General features: G+C 42.5%; 1 protein-coding gene across 3 annotated transcripts in view; it reads right to left on the bottom strand.

Moving 5' to 3' along the window:
- TMEM269 (transmembrane protein 269) overlaps positions 1-24468 on the bottom strand; it is a 146699-nt gene that overhangs the window by 103885 nt on the left and 18346 nt on the right. Inside the window, exons 3-4 of one of the 3 annotated variants that reach the window (XM_086921615.1) lie at positions 20532-20607; positions 11641-11739 (exon numbers count right to left, since the gene is read on the bottom strand). The exons of 1 other annotated variant lie outside the window; for it this stretch is intronic. The gene's annotated coding sequence lies outside the window, so the exon portion shown is untranslated. The remainder of the gene's footprint in view (positions 1-11640; positions 11740-20531; positions 20608-24468) is intronic. One more of the 3 variants, XM_086921614.1, reaches the window with a different exon arrangement.

The raw sequence follows: 24468 nt of genomic DNA, 5'->3' as shown, positions 1-24468 counted from the left end.
CACTAAGCCCCCTCTTATTCAATGTTTACTTCTCTCCTTTAGCGGAGATCATTGCCCAATCAGGTATAAAAGCTGCTTCTTATGCTGACGACATTCAGCTTTTGTTCGCTTATAATAACCCTTCTCAGTCCACCTTCGACCCCCTAAAGAACTGCCTCAATAACATAGCCCGCTGGATGGACGACAACTTCCTCCGGCTCAATGCCGGAAAAACTGAGGTCCTCTTCTTCCACCAGCCTTCCCCTCTTGACTCCAATCTTTGGTGGCCCCGTGAAATAAGCATACCCCCTTACCCAAAGAATCAGTGAAAAGCCTTGGGGTTAGATGGGACACCAGCCTCTCATTTCATAAACAAGTCCAGACGGTGTCCGCTGCATGTTTCTCCAAAATCAGGATGGTCAAAAAATTCATTAATTTTGTACCCAATAACACCAGAAGAACAATTATCCAGGCACTGATTAAGTCCCACCTGGATTACGCTAACGGCCTCTATATTGGACTTGCTTCTGGCCTCTGCCATCGACTTCAGATGGTTCAAAATGCTGCAGTCCGGCTGGTCTGTGGCATCTCCTTGCGTGAACACATTTCCTCTCATAGACGACGTCTTCACTGGCTTCCAATCCAACAAAGAGCAGAATTCAAGGCCTTAACTCTGGCCCATGGGGCAGTTAAGGGTAAGGGTTCTGCATACCTTTCCTCCTGCCTTCGTCCCTACAGTAACACCAGACTTCTCCACTCCAGTTCAAAAAAACTTCTCGTCATCCCCAGATTTAAAAAAGTACACTCCGGAGGTAAAACGTTCCAAGTATGTGCTACCTCCATCTGGAACTAACTCCCTCCCTCCATCCATCCATCCATCCATCCATCCATCCGAATGATCCAAGAAGAGCTTCCATTCCGAAAAGCCCTGAAATCATTTCTATTCTGCTAATTCCATCTGAGTCAGAACCAGTACACATTCACACAGGAGCGCCGGGACACCCCTTTGGGGTAGCCGTGCGCTATAAAAAATACGCTAAATAAAATAAAAAATAAATAATACCAATCAGGGATAGCTAGCAGTTATTTCAAGAAAGCAATTTAATTAACAGGCATACTGAGTTTAAATATTGCATTTTATGTATGTTCTGACTGCCTCTTCTGTAATTCTCTGCTGTGGAGAGCTGTCATTCTATGCCCAAACTTGAAGTAAAATGATAGTCCTATTTTTGTGAAATGTCCCGGTTTTTCCTTTAAAATTCTGGTCACCCTACCCACAGCTGTGGGTAGGGTGACCAGGGTGACCTGTTCCACGTTTACAGCTACGTAGCCCATTAACCCCTTCGATGCTGATGACGAGCTCAGCTCGTCATCAGCCACGGGGGCGTGTGCGGATGACGAGCTGAGCTCGTCATCTAACGCAGCTTTTACAAAAAAGCTGCGTAGCGGAAAAATAACCGCCGCAGCGATGCGGTTAACCCAGAAGTTCCCTCTGCTCCATTCGAATCCCAACACAGTGGACTACTCCAGGTAGGATTCAATTTTCGTCACATACTCCGCACTTGATCAAAGAGACTCACAGAAAATGCAAATCACCTTAACATCCACAGGACGCAGAAAGCTGAACATCACAAATCTCAGAATTAACAATATAGTCACTTACTGTGGAGGAACTAGAAAGCAAGCACCACATCTCCTACCAAAATGCTTCAAACAACACACCAACATACCTAGAGCACTCTGGGACCCCCCCGCCCCTAAGTTGTGAATGACAAAGAACTATCACCATGGCAATAGACTCGAACTTAACTTCACCCTCATCAACAACCAAAAGCATAGAAGTCGAACTCCCACTTGCCAGTGTAACAGGGCCCGCCAAATCACTCCCACTGAGTTGAGACCTCAAAAAAAATAGGTTGTCTACCCACGTCAAGACGAACACTCCCAAAAACGTGTTCTCCCTCCGATTCACTACCCCTAAAAACTGGCCGCATCAAAGAGAGAGAACCAAATCTCAAAGAAACTTTTATTTTCCTTTCCAAACTTTTATGTTTGTTGGAACTTTTAGCACTTCAAGACATCATCCCTTCACCAGGGGTGAACACCTTCTGAAGAAAATTCCTGAAACAAACAAGCAATGGTCATTAACTCAGCCTTTTCCGACAGTGGCTATCAAATATATACAGTGCTCAGACTGCAACTCACCAGACCGAACACGCTTATTTCACGTTCACATAACAGTAGCATAAACAAGAACATTATTCAAGGCAACTATTGCATCACAGGGAGTAGCATTCTACGTCGACACTGAACTGTGTCCCTTGTACTCGGGGCCTGCCTTTAGCATGTGCGTGCTGGGCCCACGAGGGTCCTGCAGCTGCTTGCAGTATGCTTCTTCCGATGTGGCTCTAATTTGCGCATTTAAACAATTTCTGAAAGCTCCTGGTGCCAATTTCTGCATTTTGCCTGAATCCCTTCCCATGTCTTGCATTTCCCACCATAAAGGATGCGGGTAATGTAATGTAAATTGGTACTTGTATAGTGCACTACTCACCCGCAAGGGTCTCAAGGGACTTGTACGAATACCGCTGTGGAACCCGTCCTGGCTTTCCCTGTGAGGCGTCCACTCCTGGGCACCCCCAGGGTGGGGGCCAGGCATCCTTAGCGTTGTGGGGGCCATTGTGGAGATTAAGCAAGCTATTGCCCAGAGTTGCAGAGTGGGACTCCATGATTGGAATAGGCACCGAGGAGAGGATTATCAGGTCCGTGGAATTTTGAGCTCAAGACCCGCCGAGGCGGGGAATTGAACCCTGGTGCCAGGTTAAACCTCTGCATCAGGGCCTGCTGCTCTAACCATTGAGCCACACTTGTCCACCGGGAAGTGCTGTTGTTTAAGAAAAACCCTATGACCTATGCGCGGTTGCTCATAAAAACACCCTATGACCTATTTCTTGACTCAGAAGTCTAAGTGCGTAGCGCTTTTCGTCTAACACGTCCCACTACCTCTCTAGTCAATCTGTAGTAATAGAGTTATTGACGCTTCATGCTTAACTTCAGCCCGTCTGACTTACTCTGCCACACCCATGCACCCAAAACTATTCGAGTGGAGTGTAAGCGGCACCGGACCACTAAGGTGTCAGAACAGCCTATCTTTCGGTCTCATAGCGCTATTTATGCACCTCTTAGAGCCTGAGCATAAGTGCTGTTTGAGAGGCCAAGAAAAACAGATCCAGGAAATGTACGAGGAGCTGTGGATGGATATGACAGGGTCTAGCTGTGGAGTGCCAAAGCAAAGGTTTTATGCTTGGGGAGTAAAAGGCCGTTTACACGAATTGGGCCGGGGCTACAAATTCTGACCCTGCAGGTGGTGGTCTTTATTTTAATTGTTTAAATTCAAAATAAAAACAGTAACATACATTGCATGTTGACTGGCTGGTAAATGTTCATAGACAGGCCAGCATACGCCTGTCCAGGCAGGCATCATTGTGTATCACCACGTTAGTGATGATGTAATCTCACCGATCACAAATCCAAGACGTCATCGACAAATTATGTGTTGCGTTCTATTCCAGAGTCTGATGCACCCTGCCTCTGCCTGAGCCTCCCATTGGATAATTGTAGCTGGGGGCTGGCTCAAGACGGAGTTTAGGCAAGGAAGCTGCTAGAGCGCATTTGGAACTTGGGAGCGAGGCTCTTGAGGAAGAATAAACTAAAGTGTAGACTTTCCACTTGCTGTGTAGCCAGAGTAGCATATCCTGCAGCCCTGCATTGCTGCTATCCTTAAAGTGCTCGATGCGGCTGTGGCCCAACTCAACTTTTGTGCGCCATGGCGTCACCTGTAGAATCTGTGCGTTGCACCCCAGCATGGTATTTGCTGAGCGTGCCTGAGTCCAGTAGGCACCACAGCCATACTTCCCAGCATTGGCAGCATTACGGCTGGGGACAAAGCCTGTGCTGTAGCAGGTAGGGTCACAGCAAGCTATTAATTACAGGCAGCACTAGTAGTGACGTCACATGCTGTGCTCTAGCAGCTACCTGTACTGCAAATAACCCAGTTATACTGCACTGATTAATATATACAAACAAAGCATTTTCATTTGGTGTGCATTTTGTTTTTGCACTCGGTGTAGGTAAGAAAGTAAAACACATGTCATCTTCCTCTTCCTTAGGAAAGACAACAGGAAAACGCAGAGTTCAAAATAGCAGGGACATGTACAGGCTGACGACAGGGGTCACAGGAAGCAGCAAAGTTATAGATGAGAGAGAGCAGGAGTAAAGAGGAGAAAGAAACAACAGGAGAGTAGAGAGATAAAACTGAGCTAAGTAGTAAAAAAGGAGAACAAATCAGATACAAAGAGAAAGCAGCCATGATGTGAAGAAGAGAGCATTAAGAAGAGAGAAGATAGAATAACAGGATGTAGAGGACAGGACAGAGGAAAAAAAAGCAGACAAATGATAAAATAGAGACACAGCTAATCACTGCTAGAAGAGTGATTGTAAAGAGCCAAGATTGAGGGGAGGGAGAGCAGAGCACGGATATAAGTGAAGAGGAAAAAGGTCAGGTGTAGAATGAATAGAGGGCAAATCAGAAATGCAGGGAAAAAGGTAACACATCAGGTGTGACAAAGATGATAGAAAACAATTTGAGAAGTGAGAGTATAGACTCTTAGAGCAAAGACGTAGGGGACAGACAACAGATCAAGGTTAGAAGATAGAGACTGAGGCAGTGAGAGTGTTGAAAGTGGGGACACCAGAGGAAGTGAGCTGTGGCCTCCTTGGCAAAATTTTCAGCACCTGCATTTCTTTTTTTACAAATTAGCCACTGACCATGCGTAGTCTGGCTTTGTATATTCACGGAGAAGAGGGGAGAGTTTGCAGTGCCCAAACTACTGAACGTGAAAGAAAGAAAATGCCATGTGCAGGGATTCATCCCCCTCACTGGCCACCAAACCCAGGGCAGTAGCAAGCACATATGTAGGACCCTCTAGGTTCGTTTAGGCTTATAGGACAATCTGGCAGTACCACAAGAGATGGTATTTCGGGTCGGTGTGTGGAGCTTTTTTTGCTGTTTATGTCTCTGACAAACTTTGCCTGCAGCAAGCACAAATCGCCCTTTCCCATCCTCATTGCTTTGCCAAAAGGCACGACGGTCATTCCGCCGGGATGCAGGTCTAAGCCAATCCTCCCTTTGGAGAGGAACGAGAGTAAAGACAGGGCAACAGGTGAGCACAGTACGAAGGAAAGGAAGGAGAGAGGGAAGGGCAAGAGAAGAAAGCAGCGTTGCGGTTACGGCAAAGAACTGAGAGAAATACAGATGGAGAAGGCTATCGAAATGAGAAAATGGGTAAAGGGTCTGAGGTGCACCGAAGGAGAAGGAAACAGTTGAAGAGGACGAGCGAAATTTGTGTAGGGGAATAAGTAACGAGAGTTAATTAAGGAAGGTCAGGGAAGAGTAGAGACAAAGGAAAAGTAACAAAGGCAAAACAGAGAACTTTGAAGGAGAGGGAAAAGAAGCAAGGAGAAAGGTACAAAAAAGAAAGTGGCTAGAGCAAAGACGGAAAACGATGGAGAAAAGGAATGGACAGTAATGAGATGGGGAGGGGAGACCAAGAAGGAAAATGAAAAAATATAGACCTGGGAGATAAAGGAGTGGCTAAAGGGAAAGACAGAAGGGCTGAGGGAACAGGCAGCATTTATTTGATTAAAAAGCGTTGTGAAGAAGAGGACTGAGAAAGAAGCTTCATTAAATGCTTGTCTCCTCGCTCTGTCCGTAAATCTGCGGACCCCACCTCCAGTCCACAGCTCAGTACCTGCACTTATTTTACTCCAAATAAAGTATTTTTGTAAAATACACAATGAAACGAATACAAAATAAAAGTCAACACCGCAGATCTGCCAACTCTCACAGAACCACAGCGTGTCAGGATATTGTTTCCCTTTACACCATCTCTCTGTGAATAGCCAATATCACAATGAGCGAGGAACCCCAGGACAAACGGTTTATAGCCTATTCCTTTCTTTGGCCCTGCCCTTTTAAAGCCCTGTTTAGGTCGAGCCTTGGGAGCACATGCTCTGCGAGGCATGCTGTTATAAGTACGAACTTGAAACTCTGCCAACTCTTTACATATTTTTTTTCATTGGCTTGGGTTATTTTTTTTTTTGTAAATGCTGGGTTCTGATTCGTGAATAGGCTTGTTAGCCCCTCCTTAGCACCACCTCATCTTCATTGGTAATTTCCCATAAGGACTGGCCCTTTAACTTCTGTTGTTACAAGGCATGTCTTAAATTTAGTCTGTAGGCACTATTTTTTTTAATGAGTTTCTCCGACATGCTTTCCTGCAACAATCAGCGCACCATGCGCGCTTTCACTTTCCAAGCAGCCCAGGACAATGGAGGCCGCTTCTTTGAAATTAAATCGGCCTCACGTTTACAAGAGTTTGAGCTATTGGCATTGTAAATGCCAATTCCTTTTATTTATGTGTTATCAAAACAAATAAAAGGCATTGCCATTTACAATGCCAATAGCTTAAATTCTCCCAAATGCAAGAACTATTGCATTGCAAATGCTTGTGACTAGAATGTCAGAAAGGGTCTTAAAGCCTACCTATCTCAGCTCCAGACCCTTTCCCATCTCACACAGAGAAAAAAAAACATTTTCAGGATTGGTAGGTCTGACAGATCCGGGGCCTCAAATTTCTTCAGGAGCCAAATTGGATTAAAGAAACAACGCGTTGATACCTTTCAAGGCTGTACCATCTTTGGATTATCAGGGTTACAGCAGCACACACTTACCTTTCAGCCACGGGCACTGTCAGAAAAGAATATTCCTCTCTCCACTATTATGTGCTCAAGACAAACTCCCTTGTAAAGGGTCTTAACAGAACAGGCCACTGTCACTCAGAGCAAAATGAGGCTCAAAACAGACTGGGAAAGATAAAAAGTAAATGTTCACATTTCACAGCCTAAAAGCTGAAAGAGGTTCGGGCACCAAGTGAGACTGAATGTGATCCGTAGCCAAGAGTAAGTAGATGTTTTGAGGAGCTGAACTACAAGCAATAAAAACATAAGAGGTCTCGGGGTGGGACGTGGAAAGGCTTTCACCAGGAATAACAAACAAGCATTGAATAGGTTTCGCATTACAGAAAGTTTGAGCTATTGACATTGCTAATAATAATGCAACGCCAATAGCTCAAACTTTCAGTAATGCAAGACCTATTGCATAACAAATCAATCGCAGCACTCCCACTTTATCTTAAAACATCTTAAGCTAAAGTGTGGCTGCCGCAATTGCTTCAAAAATAAAGAACAAAAGACTTTTTTCAATGTTTTTACTTTTTGAAGCAATCACTGCACCCATTTTTTTCTCTTTCTTTACTTTTGAAGCAATCACAGCACCCAACATCTTAAGCTAAAGCACGGGTGCGCGATTACTTCAAAAGTAAAGAAATAAAAAAAAATTCTGTTTCTTTACTATTGAAGCAATAGGGGCACACCCACACTTTAGCTTAAGATGTTTAATAAAGCACAGGTGCTGCGATTGTATCAAAAGTAAATAAACAGAAGCAAAGGCCTAGCTGTGGTCAGTGCCACAAATAACAAAAGAAAGGCGCCACCCTCCATTATGTTAGCAGGGGCGGGATGCGCTGGATACACAATATAAAAATAAAAAAGTGTGCCCTGCATGCAACAGCAGGCAGGAGAAAGCCATGTAAGAAAATAGTGCTCAGAGGCTGTAATTAAAACGTACTGGGTAACAGGGGTATCATCCTCATGGGAGGTTACAAGAAGAGAAAAAGCGGTACAAAGGAGGGACTTCTTAGCCTATTTACCAATGAAAAGCCACAATTTACAAAGGACAGTAACAATAGCCAATTAAAATGAGGGGCAGAGCTTCCTGCTCTTATCCTGAATATAGCAGGTCTTGGAGACAGCACAAGCACTACCTAGGCGAGACCCAAAAACACAATGGAGTGGATATGGAACATAATGTATTTATGGCTCTTTTTTAAAGCTTATTATTGTACTTCAAATAACTGGGATAATTAAGAAATGAAACCTATTCAAGTAAAACAGGACGATAAGCTTTGGTCAGAATAGGGTGAAAAGTTAGAGGGATGGTGGGGTTCTCTCCGTTGGATTTTGGGAGATAATTAGTAAAGAATATTATTTGTTGGGGGGGGCACATTATACCAGTTACACAGCTAATACCTTGATCGAATATAAATAAATTCATATAAAGCGTCCTGAAGTCCTCCTTTCTTGGGAATTATGTGCACTATAAATCACATTGGGTCAGCAACATCGGTCAAAGTGGAAAGAAATATGAGAATAATTTTGTACAGAGATGTGGAGTAGTATCCCAGGCATCTTTTGTGGACATGCGTGACAAACACTTCATTTTTGGCCAGTTATAACAAAAATCCATTAAAAAATTGCCTATGTATTAGTGGCTTTAGACACAGAACACACATAAGCACACTTATCAAAAGAAAATCGCCAAATGCCATAGAAACAAAAGGTCTAATATGAAGGCTCCCTCTATATCCGACCTTCATTACACACAGGAAAAAGAAAGCACAAGTTTAACTTTGGCCTACATTGCTATCTACCCGTTAGATCACTTGGCCTGCTACTACACCACTCTATAGCCACCTGGTTGCCCAGCCCTACTGACCTAGACTGCACCCTCTTTATAAAAAACTTCGAATTTTTGTTGTGCTTTTCGCATTTTTGACCATCCAAGCTCGACCCTCCTGCTTGCTGGTTTGTATTTGTTTTACAAATCTTTACACTCCATGCATCTCAGCTCAAGACAATTCTTTTGTGCTAAAACCTTGCTAACCCTCGTCACTTTCCAGCAAAGCTGGGAGGGTGCATTCACCTTTTTTTCTGAATGGTGGGGGGGCGGGTGTTAGCTATCCCAATTCGTTTATGGGGAGTTGCTCAGTCAATGTCGAGCTAGGGAGCATCTTTGATGAGTTAAACACAAACCCACAGTCTTGAGGTCAGAAGCAGCCATAAAAGAAAACCAGTCATTGTCAAAGCTAACAGGTCTGGCTCCTATGTGATGAACATGCAAACAACCATGCGCAAGTGCTGTTTGCATTTACTACTACTTTAAAGCCAGACATATTTGCTCTGCCAAGACTTCATAGGTGTTGTTAGAACTCAGGGACCACCACACAGAATTGCATTAGGGAAATCAGAATGAGTGATTCAGGTCTCTATCACTGGGCATCACAACCTATTCGATGCAGAATGGGGACTTGCAGGTCCTTTTCCAGAGGCCATTCCTTCTTCCATGCAAAATAATGTGCAGCCATTTGGATGTCTGGATACAACTCAAAAGATGTCTGGGATATTACTCAAAATCTCCTTATAAATGTATTCTCAGATTCCTTTCCATTTTGACCGATTTTGCCGACCCAATGTGATTTATTGTGCACATAATTCCCCCTTACCTAAGAAGGGTGGGTTAAGAAAGGAGGAATTTCAGCCGCAATATATAAATGTATTTAGATTCTATCAAGTTATTACCAGAGTAACTGGCATAATGTGCCACATCCACCAAAAAAAAAAACACTTTTGAAAATGAATCATAAATATCCAGCCTGCTTTGTGCAGTTGCCAAATGGCAGCAGGAAGGTACTGCAGGTCGAGACCCAAAAAAGAAGGCTCGGCACAGCAGGACAGTGCTCTGGTTGGGGGGACAAGGATAGTGGGAGTCTGCTACTTCCGAGATGCTGCAGTTTCACGGAGTGTGAATCCGAAACTAATAAACCAGACTAAGGGGCCGATTATGATGGCGGACGGACCTGAGTCCGTCCGCCACCATAGAGTAGGAGGGAACCTCCGCAGGTGGCCTGCGGAGTTCCCTCCTGTGCAATTAGGATGTGACCGCCACCCTGGCGGTCACATCCTCTAATTTTACCATTACGGCGGGTGCAGCTTTAAGCTGCATCCGCCGCAATGGTAAAAATGCATACATTGCATTTGTATGCAGAAAGCAGCAGGCACCGTGCGGTGCCTGACGATTTCTGCATACAAATGCAGGGGGGTACCATAGGTACTCCCCCATGTGCACCTCCCACCCCCCCTTCACCCAGGGGGCCCGCAACGGGCCCCCGCAGTGAAGTTACACATGCTTTTCCACGGCGGAAAACCCGCCGCGGAAAAGCATTTTTAACAGCCCATCCTAATATGGCTGACGGTGTCTGAGAGACACCGTCACCATATTAGAGCTTTTCCGCCGCAGTTGTAAGCCAACCACGGCGGAAAAGCTGCGGACGGAAACCAGGACCCACCAGCCATCCTAATGTGGCGGTGGGTCTTTGGTGGGTCCGCTGCGGATTTTCCGCATCCGCCGGCCCGCAGGATGCGGAAAAACCGCAATCGTAATAGGCCCCTTGGTGTTTCTGTACCCTTGATCTTCAGAACTGGTAATCTCAGGCCCAGAAACAAGTTGCTTGTAGCAATATCTCCCGTGCGCTATGATTAGCTTACTGGGTCACTAATCGTTGCTGTCCTAAAATGTATTGCTCTAACTTGGTTTCATCTTTCCTCGTCGAGCAGAAGACACAGAAACCTAACTTCTGAAAAATGTTTACTTCAATGAAGAACAATTTCCGGATACATTACATGACATTTCTTTCAGCGGTTTGTAACCTCTTACTTCTGATCGCCAAGATCTAGTTCTGCTAACACTTATTGGAAATACCTTGTGTTAAAGGGCACTAGCCGGAAGGCGCAGGTGTAAAGTAGCCACCCTTCCCAGCTCTGTGGGAAGATTTTGACCAAACTCCATCAAGTAATGTTGGCAAAAGCTAAAAACCATGCTTAATGTGCACGTTGTGTAACTTACAGGTTTGATTTAAACTGCATCCTTTTTCTTCCAGTGATGAAAGCAGGCTCTGAAAAAAGCAAAAATGACCTCCAGCTAAAAGGAAAGGATGCAGTTAGCCCCCCAAAAAGCAGATAGAATGCTTAGTTCAACTTTAAAACCATTTATTCGAGCATGGATTTCACATGCCAAACCGACATGGCCAGGTAAATCAAGGCAGCTTAAGTTCCATACAATAAACAAAGAGATTCGAACCCTGGAAACATCTGAATAATTACGAGCAATGGTTTTCTGGTAACCAAGTTCCACTGGTTAATAATGTAGTCACAAAAACGAATGGAAATTTTTTTAACCACACTTGCAGCTATACAAGATTAAATGGCATCAGTGGTTTACAAACGTTCAGAATTTAATCTATTATCCTAGCCAATAAATCAAACAATGGTTAAAGCAACGATAGTCTCTGATGCTGTCAATTTTGTGAATAAATGAGGTCTCTAAAAATAAAGCAACAGAAGTGATTAGGATGGTCAAAATAAGCAACATGTTCTTGGCAAATTCATTCATCATACAGTGCCCACCGAGTTTTGTTTAAAAAAAGAAGAAATTAGCTTTTGTATGTGGGAACTTGGTATAATAAGCAACCTTGCCATAGGAACACATCGGACTAGAAATAAATAACATCTCTATAAATTTTATCATGTCACTTAATCTCTAACCAAAACTGTCCATAACATTAACGAATAAAAAACCATGCTCTTAAGTCTTAATCCCTGTAATATTTAAAAAAAAATGTATTTCTAATATAATTAGACGCCTACTCTTTATAAGAAAGTGTTACGGATCAAGTCCTACTAGCGCGTTTTGCACCCTGCCCATGAGGGGTTTCCAATGCCAGCCAAGTTCATGAGATTCTTGATCTGAAAGAAAACAGTAGGTCAGAGCAAACAAAGCCAGCAACACAAAATGGAAACCAGTCAGTTTGGTTTAGAGTTTGTTTTGTTACCGCTCAACACCCCACTCACTATCTTAAGATATTTCAACCAATCCTCTATGTTCACCATCAAACGATGAAGTGCCATAGTTCTCCAAGAAAATAACTGGCATCATCTCGAAGTCACTGCTGAAGCTGTTAATTGTGACATTTTCACTTTATTTTGGAGAAATACAAATGCATACGTTGACAATACATCACAGAGCTTTGTGAAAGAAAAACATGAGGAACATGCACATATTTAAGATTAAATTGACTAAATTACTTTCATGAAGGTTAGCTTTCACAGTAGTTACCACTTGGACAGAAAAGGAGATAAGCAAAAGGCATTTCATTATAATCAACCTTGTGCCTACACACAATGTGTCATGTGCACACCTCATCAGCAGATGGTTAGCAAAAATCAAGTGGCTATATTTTGAGTATTACATTTGCGATCCAACTAAATAGATATGGAGTATTTGGTATTAATATATATATGTGTTGTGATGGACCTGTAACCTTTAATGTGCATATCACAAGGCAGGTACTATGCACTATATCTTGCTTAAAGTACTCTAGTTCTGTTTGGACGAGGACATCTCAATTATTGGCCTTTCTTCGTAAACTGCCCCATAGTGTTTGTAACCCAAACGATATTCCTGCTCAGACTGTTCTTATGGAACAAAAATAACTATAATGTAATCCCATGAAGGGGGAGAGGGTCTATAATCCAGAGGTGTACTGAAAGGTTTGAGTCCAACCTCGGTTCCCAATGGATGCAAAAAATGATACTGCAATTACAAGTGCAATTTATTTTAGACAGGTGTGGTGTAACCAGCTATGTCACTTTTAGAAAGAGTAGGCATTTATGAGGCAGACTAACAGTTTTTTATATTCCTTCTGGCTACAAAATTCCTGCAAAAATTCATTACACATTGTAAATTTTCACTGCAACATTCAAATGACCGCTGCAAAGCTACATCAGAACATTGAGCAAACCTCAGCACAAAAGGGTTACTTGCCTGCACAGTAGTGGTGATCCATCACTGATGTCAACTGCAGATTTAAATGCTATGGATGCCTCCAAAATCAGGACGAAGAGCGAACAAGATTTGAAAATAATCCTACTTGTGACACTCAATCACTTTTGCAAGGACTAGTGCCCCTTGACAGTCAATAAATGTAAACTACTAGGAAGCATCTTCATTCTATCTTATAAACAAACAAGGAAATGATTTCATCTCACCAAGGAAGACCATCCAGAAGGTGTGGGGGGCAGAGCCAGGTATGAGGGGCAGGGAAGGTGAGAGCTCAGGCCTAGGGTAGGCAGGCAAGCTGAAAAACGACTAATACTGATGTGTAAAAATATATTCGCTATGATAGGATCATAAAAATAAATCTACAACGGAGTGTTCTAGGGGTCTGTCAATCTCACCATTATGTTTTAACTCTCACCAACTGATTCAATCTTTTTAAGAGTGCAAATGCTACCCAAACCCTTGTTTAGAAAACACATTTAACTCATAATTCATCTCAGTTTACCGACTGCCTATTGTGACAGCTTAGAGACATGTGGGAATGCACGTAGTTGATAAATTACTTCGAAATATGGAACCTTAATGGTTATTACACACACTACCACTTTAAGACGGTGGGAACAGAGTGCTACAAAACTGGGTCTATATCAATGTTTTGCCTAGTTTAAAAAGTCTGCGGTACCTAATGGCCATCACGTGTGATTACAGTAGCACTGCTGCAAGTCCAAAATATCCAACCTGGCACACCCACATAGAAGCAAGCCCATCTACTGGTTTACACTTCCCTCTCTGGAGCCATTACTTTCCATAACCCAACATGTCCGTCTCACTTATTCGCACAGTGGCTGCCCACTTATAGGATATAATTTAGAGAGTGCACTAAAACCCGCAGTTGCCAAAGCACTATAGCAGGACAGATAGATCATCAAGAACAGCTAAGCCAAGAATAAAAGATTCGGAGATGAAAAGAGAGGTTATCAGATGTTTTTTGAAGGACATAAAAAAAATCTGCTTCAGAAATATAGGGAGGCAAAGTGTTCCATAGTTTGGCAGCTGCCACCGAGAAGGAACACCCACCCATCTAGTCTTTCGAAATCTGGGGATCCTACTTGTTTTTACAGCATGAAGATCTAAGTGGTCTCCCAGGATGTACCAATGTAAAAGAGCATTCATTTGGCTAGGGCGCCTCTAGTGAAGAGCGCCAAAGACTAAGCACAAAGCCTTGAAAAAAAAATTGCCTTCTGACTGAGCCAATGAAGAGAAGAGATCCCATGTGTGAGTGCTGTTTAGGAATGTTCAAAATAAGGCGTGCTGCCGCATTCCATACAACCTAAAGTTTGTTCACAGAAGAGCTGTTGATATTCAAGTTTAGTTCATAATAGTAATCCAACCGTGACAAGGACAATAGTGACTGCCTTGTGCAGATCCAATGGAATATACTGTGTAGAAAACACTGGCTGTGAAGGTGTCTTGATCTTTAACTTTAGAACAGACAGCTATGCAGCATTTACTTGGAATTGTAAGTTTAAAAAAAAAAACCTACTCGTGTGATCACTAGGTCTTCCCTACCAGGAGACACATAGGCCCACGCGACCGTAATTCGTGTTAACTGCTTTAACAGTAATATTTGACCTGTAGCAATCAACATAAGAATAATAAGACTTCTCAAAAAAGCAAGAATTGCTTCCTGGCGTGTCCTCGGGCTTGAGTGAAAGCGGAAATCATAAACTTGTCTTTGGAAGACAGAACAAAGGTAAGTAACATCAGACCGGGAATGGTAGAAGAAAAACAAATTAGTGTCCTTAGGACCTCGCATTTCTTCCTCATTTGGCCGAAGGGTTCAATGTTTATAGCAGAACTTCGGAACGTCGTGAACTCTAAATAAGTTTCTGAAAAAGCAACACAAAGCAGCTAAAAAGATAAGTCTTGATCACGGGCCATATATGGAAAAACTGTGTGGCATCCATCCCCGTAGAAGATGGTCCTCATGTTTAACACAAGTAAGTTACAGTACGCACTTCACAGGAGGCGTTATAAAATAGGTTAACCTTAAGAAAAACGATACCCTTAACAAAAAAGTACTTATAAGTGTGGAAAATACCAGGCATTTGTCCAACGAGACTTTTTGATCCTGAAACCAAACCAGGCAGATATCCACCACCCAAAAAAGCCTTGTTGAGTTCCATAACGGAGGATGGGAAATTAATCTCAGTAACCTAGCAGCGTATAGGACGTCTAGCATCTGTCAACAAAAACAAAAGCATCCCAGGACTGCAGTGATGATGTCCTTGGTCTAATTTCCAAGTTCATAAAAAGCAAATTAATTTCCGTCCTCCAAGAAGAGATGAGAAACTACTGAGTCGACACTCGGGCACACCGGGACATTAGACTGGCATCTTCTGAGTCCCATTGTTGGTACAGACAAATTCACTCACTGACGCAATGGGCTCAGAAACCTGGGGTGTGTTCGACACAAATCACGGACCTAGTACTAAGGCTGTACAGCTTTAGAGGGCAACCGTTCTCAGGTGTTTTTAATATCTTCTAGTACTCAAATATGTGGTCTTAGACGTGGCAATGCTTCCAATTGTAGTGACGGACTTGCACAGTTTAGTTTAAAAAATCAAGACTGACAATTACTTACCATTACCAAAGTTGCGCCATTACATAGCGTAGAACCGTAAACACTTGACACATTAAATAGTTAATGAAGGTACATATATACTCAAATCCCACTCAGATTAGGAGTAATGGAAAACATCAAGATGTCTCACAGGACTATAGTCTGTTACAGTATAGTGCTCACTGTTTGCTTGTTCAAAGTACATCAGAGCGGTCATGTAACTTTAAATCACTATTATTTTTTAGGGCTTAAAAGATGGATGTCTGCTTAAGCAAGTATATATGCAACGTTTTGCCCAATTTCCAGGGGCATAAGTTGTGAGAAAGAATTCAAGGGGTATCCAGCCCAATTCTTCAGCACTTGTTGAAATGGAAACTTTGCCTTTGGGGACCAAGAAAAAAAAAATCTTTCTGACCAGCTCTGATTTTCTCCTGATTTAGGACGCAAGGAACGGTTCAGGATAATTTGAACTGAGCGCCTCTTCTTGAATCACACATTATAAAACCCAAGACAGGGCACACTGATGTATCTCTGTTGCAATACATTCCTAACAAAGGAATTAGACTGAAATGGGATCAGGTAGACACTTTAAAATGTGAGCAAGATATAGTCTTAAGAAATTATTATTTAATAGATAGGTTAGACTCTACCTCGGTTGGTACAGGATTTTTAGCTGCTCTATACCAATATGATTCAGAGGCTGGTTAGGAATACCCCTCAGAAAACATTGCCTAGAGGCATGCTGGTTTAACAATGAATGCATAAAGAATTATAAAGTGCTGTATGCGCCACTCCTCGTGATAGAGAGCTAATCAAAATCACTAGGTGTAAATACCAAAAGGTAATAGAAGGCAGGAAGATCGAATTGAGGAGGTTGGCATGGGAGGACTTGGAAAGAGCAGGTTCTCTGAGATTCGAAAAAATTTGGGAAATTATTAATTGCCCAATGTTCACTGAAGATGTGAGACATATAGACTCTTTGATCATGGGTGAGGTATGGGAAGACCATTTTTCTAGCATCTTTAACCCTTCACATATGAAGTCTGTGGAGGCTTCGTAGAAACAGAACTACCCTCTGATCTAATTGCAGCCACACAACTTAGTTTGTCCATTACAGTCGTAGAGGTGGCTTTAGCTCAGGACATTTGCTTGAAAGCCCCCGGCCCAGATGTTGTGCCCCTTGATCTTTTTAAGAGAAACCCCTGCCTGTGGGCACCACTTTTACTGGCCCTCTGCCTGGGTTACCGAAAGAGGAGACTGTGGTCCCAGTTTTTAAAAAAGGTGATAGGAGCGATCAGGTGTGTGATAGGCCTATATCACCGATTGATGCAACAGCAAAGGTATTGGGTAGGGCCCTTCCCGCACAATTGAAAAAGTGGGTATCCTCCAAAGGTCGTTTTGTCAAATACACAATATTACTTTAGGAGGGGGCTGGGCACAACTGACTAATGTCTAAACTTGTCCCTAATTGTTAGCAAGTACGTGAGGTCAAGGAAGAGCTCCATCCACTTGGCCTTTATGGACTTATCTAGTGCCCTTGATACTGTTAATTGGAACAAATTGTGGGCGATGATGGAAGACATGGGTGTGCAAAAAAGACTAGTAACCCTTCTGCATAGGCTCCATACAAATACAACAGTCACTATAAGATGTGGCAGTAAGGGGGGAAAGCCCACCCAATTATCTCCACGGAGGGGTTTTGTCAAGGATGTATTGTAGCACCATTCCAGTGTTTAATTTATAGAAATTAGCTGGAGGCTTTTTTATTAAAATGGGAGCTTAACTACTACAACATTGGTAATAAACCTGTACCCCTGCTTTCATACGCAGACACAGCATCATTGGCAAGGAAAGCCATGAGTCTACTGCAATCCTTGATGCTTTTACTGATTTTATGACATCTTGATATGAAAGTTAATGTTATCAAATCGTGCATAATGGTGTGTGGCCTTAAGACCACAAAAAGCAAAACCCTTATTGTCCAAGGAAATAAGACAGAAAAGGTTAATTTCTCGTATTTGGGTAACCTATTCATTAACAAGATGAAGTGGGAACCACTTTTAACCACTAGAGCACAGCAGACAAGGAGGGCTGTGGATGGGTTGATTCAGTTTGCCTGTAAACTGGGGCACAAACCTGTGAAGGAAATTTTAACTCTTTACAGAGGTAAATGCATCCCTATTGCTAAATATTGGTCTGGGTTTGGGGTACAATAGAAGCCAACAGTTCCAACTGGTAGAGAATAAATACATCAAAAGACTACTGATGGTACCAAAAAGTGAACCCCCTTTATTATGCCACGCAGAATTGAGCCAAGAGTTTATAGAAGAATGCACTGGCTGTGCCCCTTTGTATTTATGGGGTAAGATTTGGCTCTCAGAATAGATAAGAGTTTAACCCATTGCATGCGTCGGACGGCCGTCACGGTGGGCGTCGTACAGCAGGGGCCGTCCGATTTGCACACGTGTGGACTTCGCCCACAAGGCAGGGGGATTCCAGCCGCGCCTAAAGGGTTAAGAGAAGTTATTAAGGATACCCTTAACACGTATAATGCTGTAAAGTACCCCTGGCTCTGCTTTGTGAGAGAAAACTTTCAAGAAATGTGTCTAGAACACTTATTTGAAAACCCTGAGAGAATACCTCCAAATGCTAAGATCACTATTGAAGAGGCATTTTTCACTCAGGGTAATGTGAGCAGCCGTCAACTGCAAGGTGACATAGGAGCGCTCCATTTGCGTTTTACCCCCTCACAATTTTATTTATCTTTTACTACTAATTCCCACATTAGGTTTGACCTAACTAGGAACAGACTATGCACTGTGCACTTTTTGTGAGTGTTTTCTCGTCAAGGATGGGCGGGCAAACTTATACCTTGCCCATGTGATAATTCTAGGCAAAGCATGTTGCACTATCTTCTATTTTGCACATTATATAAGTTGCTGAGAATCAGATTTCGGCTTCCATTAAGGAATATTCGTCCTTGCTCATATATTGATGGTTTTAATTACTTCCATACATTGGCCTCTTCTGATATGTGTGTCTCTGTAGCAAACTTTATAAGGGGCTCCATCAGGATTCGAAAGCGCAATGAGTGAAATAGGTAAAGGATCATCAGGATGTGACTTTGTTATTCCAAATATTCTTCTAAAATGAAACTTTTTAATTGTCTTTGCTGAAACCTTATGAATTATTGTTTAACTTGTTGATGTTTAATGGATTGTGAATATTAAAAACTTTGTTAAGAAATACATCTAAAATACCTCATGTCCTACGGTGAAAAACTTTTTTATATATTTTTAAAAGCTTTATATTTCAACAACCTTTCTGGATGCTAAATATTTTTAAGGCTCGGCTTGTGTACCGGCTGAGAGCCAGGGCTGACACTTGGCTCGGCTAGGACTCTGCTCTTCCTATTTAATTTCCTGATTTTCCCTCGACTACGGTTACACTCCAATACGTGTGTGTGTTGACTGAGCAGACATCTGATCTCAAAGCTTTCACACAACCTTCTTAAGCCATACTCTGTCGTGGAGCCCATCTTTAAATGTGTGCACAAAAATCACTGAAATCCGATTGTGTTTATTTCTACGTGCTGGCCACAATGACATTGACGGTACAACTTTTATTGTAAGTAGACCGCAAGGAGATGTAGGTCAGTCCACGTCAACTATTGGCTAACTTAACAAAGTGATGGCATTCGGCCTTTCACAAAGAGCACATCAACACAAAGTTGTTCTTTTAAGTGCAAGGGCACTACGATGGCAATGTGTGCTTTTTGATACAAAACACAATTTTAGCATTTAGACTGTTTTTTTTAGACTGGCTAGGACCCAGAAGCTTCTCCCAACAATTACGATTTGCAAAAACTATGACAAAATAAAACAAGTACTGATAAAGACAAAGTACTGTCAGCCACTGCCAGACCAATTGATTTGTCAATGCTTGTTTAAACAGCATGTTCACTGCAAGCTGTATTTCTTTAGTAGATAATAGTGACTAGTTTCTCTTTCGGATTTATCATTTCCTCCACAACTCTAAATTAGGCAATGTCCAACTGTCTTGTCAGCTTGGAAAAAGAGAAACTCTTGTTCTGCTTTATCTATTTGCACCTTTAGCTTGTCTAGGGAGGAGTAGGTCAACATACATTAAATATGACTTTATGTTAGAAGAACCCATCCAATTCAGCAATGGGAAAATGTAAAGTAGAACCATAATAAAACAGTATCTTTAGGCTGCATCAAATATGCCCTTGAGTACTGAGATTCCAATGCTGGAGTGGGAGGGAAGCCTCCTACCCCTGCTCCGGCCGGAAACGCCAGCCTGTACACCTTGCAGTTGCAGGGTTGATTTGGAACTGACAGTAGTTAGCTTTTTTCTCTTGGGTGCTACTCTTACTATACTAAAAAGCCTCAACCACGACAGTCCTGAAAAAAAAATCTGGAACGAACGGGGGGGGCGGGCCTGAACCCTTGCCCGGGTTGAGGATCTTATGCGATCACTCAGTTCAGCATCATCTACTCTTAATCTTAAGTGTAGATCAAATGTTGAGGTTTTTGTTGGCTACATTAATAAAAATACCTCAAACTGTGAAGGGGCTAGCTTAGAAATGCATTCACTATTACAGCAGATGCTTAAAGGGTGCCAAATGTACATGAAGAAAAAATTCCACAAATTTGACATGCCCAGTAGTGCTGGAAACAAATACCGTCAGAAAAATACTAAGACACTGGTTCCATTCCTCACCCTGACTGAGTGAGAAATCCGGCTTTAGTACGGAAGGTCCAGAGGCATGTGCAGTGCCTTTAACATGGTAGTTTCACGCTCCAAAGACTTAGGACTAGGGAAGACCCATCTAATATACGAACTTGCAGGAGCTCCAGTGCAGAACTGAGGAAGAAAAGTGTGAATACGCAATTTCTTCATTCTTTACATATATAAATACATCCTAAAAAGGATTTACTCTCATTTACAAATGAGGAGAGAAGGAAACAGCAATAACGTAGTAGGCTCACCTCACCTATTGGTGTGAAAAGCCAAGTAACCTGATGCAGTACATGAGATTAAAACATTACTTACCAATCAATCGGTGACTACGAATCTCCAAAAGCAGAGAAAGAGATACCTTCCTAACGTGTCCAGTCTGAAGAAAATGCTACAAGAACACATGTCAAAATATATTTTAACACTTTGTTAGGTCTCATTATTTACTGCTTGGTTCAGTAATATCCCTGATAAAATCATTCACAGTGCGCCCTTCCTGTCATCCTTTTCCTTTATAGCACCATACTAAATAGACGTGTAGAATGTAAAATTAAGGTGTTACTTCGATCGGTTTATTCAGAGCTACTCAAGTGTGCAATGAACATTTGTATGAAAATCTATTCTGGTCCACAGAGCAGCATCAATAACTCCAATATTAGGAATCCAGGCACAAATAGCATGCAAGATTGGAAAAGTTCTACTATTAAAGAGAATGGCACATTTCCAATGGACATTTCTCTCTAGAAATTAATCACTGGGCCGACAAAAGTGGCAGGATTAATAGTTTACGCAAATGCAGTGTGCTTGGAAGCTTCTAGATGAATATTCTAAACTTAACCTTAAACAGAAAAGGACATTTGAAAAAAATAATTGGATAAATAGTGTATCTAAGGAGACAAACTGGAGATCTGCTATGGAAAATGCAAATATAAGGTTTTTGTTAAACCTGATGTGAACATCTGTTCAAAGACAGCACTTAGTTTGTCATTCGAAAGCCTAATCTAGCCCGGATGTTAACATTATGGCATCGACTACAGTTGTAAAACAAATTCCTTACCTGTGACAATAGTTCTAGCACGGGCGTTTGCTGCAGTCACAGTCATGTTATACTATTCCAGTCGACCTGAAGAGGATCTTTGGACCTCTATAAAAAATTAGTGAAGCCTATCTGCACAATAACCCTCCCTTCCTGTTTCAGTCTGTTCAATATTGGAATAAACCGAAGTGTCTTTGACAATGCAGCTCTGATTTTGTTCTTTGGAATCTGGAACAAGATTGCCCTATGTCAATGCAAGACTAAGCAAAAAAAATTGTGGCAGCCGAGGAATGAAACGTTTATGCATCTTCGACACAGCTGCAGATGAAGTGTAGATACGTATGTGTCTACCACTGCATTATAGTCGTGAAAAGTTTTAAAAAGAACAATTATTCAGGTACTACTATAGATGCCATGTTTCTAACAAAATAAGTCAGAGAATGACCCATGAGGGACAATGGAGTAGATCTGATCTCAACGCATTTTCTTTTTTTAGAAACATGGCTCTCTTTATCGGAATGTTTGGGTCATGTGAAAATGTAAGATCAGAGGACTTGCAACTTAAGGATGCTGATGGCTTACAAGGAATAAAGGAAAACTGGAAGAATCCAACATAAGCTATTACGCAGAATATAACGTTTCATTTCTAAATAGAAGCCCCTAAACTAAGCAGTTTACTGTTACATGGTCCAGATTGTGGCACAACCTATGATTGTTACTCAGTCCACAACTGTGGCACACATTTGCTTCCTGCTCTCATATCTCCAGTAAGAGAACAAACATTGCTTAATTAAAAAAGTTTAATGAACTTTGGTTCACAGTTCCTCAGTGAGAATGTACGAACATAGGTTACAGTGCACCAATCTGACACCCTTGGCACCCACCTGCTGGGCTTCCAGCCTTGTGACGCCATTCTAAATAGGGATCTGATGTTTGGGCATCATTTTGAGTTCAGGAAGAAGCTTAAGAGAGTTATTAACAGTGATTATTAAAACCACCATACTAAAACATAAAATGTTTTCACAACGGCCAACTGAAAGCTTCCAACAGAAGGAACTCTGGCTCCTGAAACAGAATACACAAGGATTAAGGTTAGACATAAAGATCAACAAATTAAGTCAGTATGCGAAAATTTTCAAGGGAACGTATATAGTAAGTAGGGTTTGAAAGAATCTTACTTCTAACCTAAGATAGAGAGATGCTGAATTCTGAAGTTGAGACAGCACATTTTCAATGTGCAGACCTCTGTTGGGAAGTATAAAAGGCAGACAAAGGAGGCAAGAGGGCTCCAGTTTCAAGTTTTTTTGATGGAGGGGGTGGTCCTTAGAGCATGTTAATTTTAGAACTTCTGAACATAACAAATCCCCCAAATAACTCATTGAAGTGCCACATTTGTTCCGAAATTATACAAACCATGTCGACGAGAACAGGCAAGTTATCCTTTAGGATGATATATCAGTAGCATTAACAGTGCTTTCTTCGATTACCCTCAGTGGTAAACAGCAGAAATACTTTGACAGCAAAGTATACGTCATACCAAAACAGGGCAAAAGGGAGCATAATGGCAAAACAGGGGGCTTTAAAAACGATGAAAAATAAGTACCAATGAATCACAATTTCTCTGAGAACTGCACTTAATAAAATATCAATATTTATAAACACAGAACTGGACGAGGTCGGCCCTTTGATTCTAGGCTAACACAAATGAAGAGAAATCGCAGTCTTCCATGTGAATAATTAGTAGCCTATTGGTTCCATTAGGAGTCACCAGGCGTAACCAAAGGGCACAGCCGCTGCCATGGAAGCGTAATGAACAGGTGACATTCTATTAGGACACATCAGAACATGCTCCGGTTATAGGCCGCCGCAATACCTGCTGTTATGTTCTAAACGTGAGGTGTAAAAGATCCATAACTAGCCAGCATAGAGAAAATGCCTGTCAGACTTTAATTAGAATACTTTTAGTGCGGGGGGGGGGGGCATTCATTTCGAGAGGAACAGCGACTTTGAAACAAGGAATATCACTCTGTTCGACAAAAGGTATCATCACTTCGGTGCTACAACGGAAGAGTAAAGACGACGGTTTTCTTCAGACCAAAGCGGTTACGATTTTAAGTAGTCTTCATGTTCCATTCACAACATTAAGGCTCCATTTGAAAGGTGAGCCCAATACAGGTCATTTTAAGTGCGGGCGTAAGTGGATTTCCCCATGAGAAGTCGAAGCCTGCACCAAGCTCTTTTAGGGGTAGGGTGTTGGCTGAGGAACTTTGGGTCGCCTGGAGTCGGGCTATGGCAGCATGCAATTGTCCTGTTAACAGGAGCCCCTGTGCTAGACTTGGACCACGTGCATAGGAGGACACCAGTAAGTTCCTCATTAAAGGGAAATAGGGGTTCAAGTTGGAAGCCACAGGCTAAAGCACTTTAGTCAGAAGATTTGTCTTGACCTGCACAGAGGGCAACTCAACTCCAGTCCAGGGACCTCAGCTGCCCCCTTAACCACCATGACATAAGAAGCCCCCCTCCTGCGTAGCCACAGTTGGCAGAGAGCATGCCAGTTTCTGGGGATGTGTCCAGTCCACTGGCCTCTGTAAGTTCTTCATACCAGTCCATCTGCTCTAAAGACACATCCTGGTGTTTTAAAAGGGTCTGTAGATTCCTCCCAGTTCCCTCCCATGCCATAATAGTGCTGAAAATGACCAGGCACTAACATAGAACCTCTGGGTTCGACCAGCGCTGGGGTCGGCGTTGAGTGACGCAGAGTCATTGGGGATAAGGATGGGGCTGGCCCCGCCAGCAGCACCACCTTCAGGTCCTAAGACCGGGAAGGTCACGTAAGCACGATGAGTGTCATCCCAGATCAGATCAGTGAGGCCCCACCGGCGCCATAGCCGACGCCGTCAAATCCGACAGCGCCCCTTCCGACACGAAGGCTCACCAAGCGGGGGTCAGTCCGGCTCACAGAAACGGAGGGAGGTTCTGAGTCGACCCTGTATACAGATCCTCAGAACCATGCCTAGAGCATCAGTGTTCCATACCATGTTAAATCAACAGAAGATAGTCACGGTGTAGATTAAGTTTTCTTTAAATTATTTTTCTTGTGCCTCTTACAAGTGCCCCGAAGACCTCGAGTGGGAGGAAGAGGACTTAAGGCTCAGGGAGCGGCCCAGCGACCTATTCTTCAATCGACACTGGGATTTGAGTGAAGACTGGTCTCTT

This window comes from Lissotriton vulgaris, chromosome 5, assembly GCF_964263255.1.
Source record: "Lissotriton vulgaris chromosome 5, aLisVul1.2, whole genome shotgun sequence".
Taxonomy (NCBI): Eukaryota; Metazoa; Chordata; class Amphibia; order Caudata; family Salamandridae; genus Lissotriton; species Lissotriton vulgaris.
Note: the sequence above shows the minus strand (reverse complement) of the source record. Positions and strands in the feature narration are given on the sequence as shown.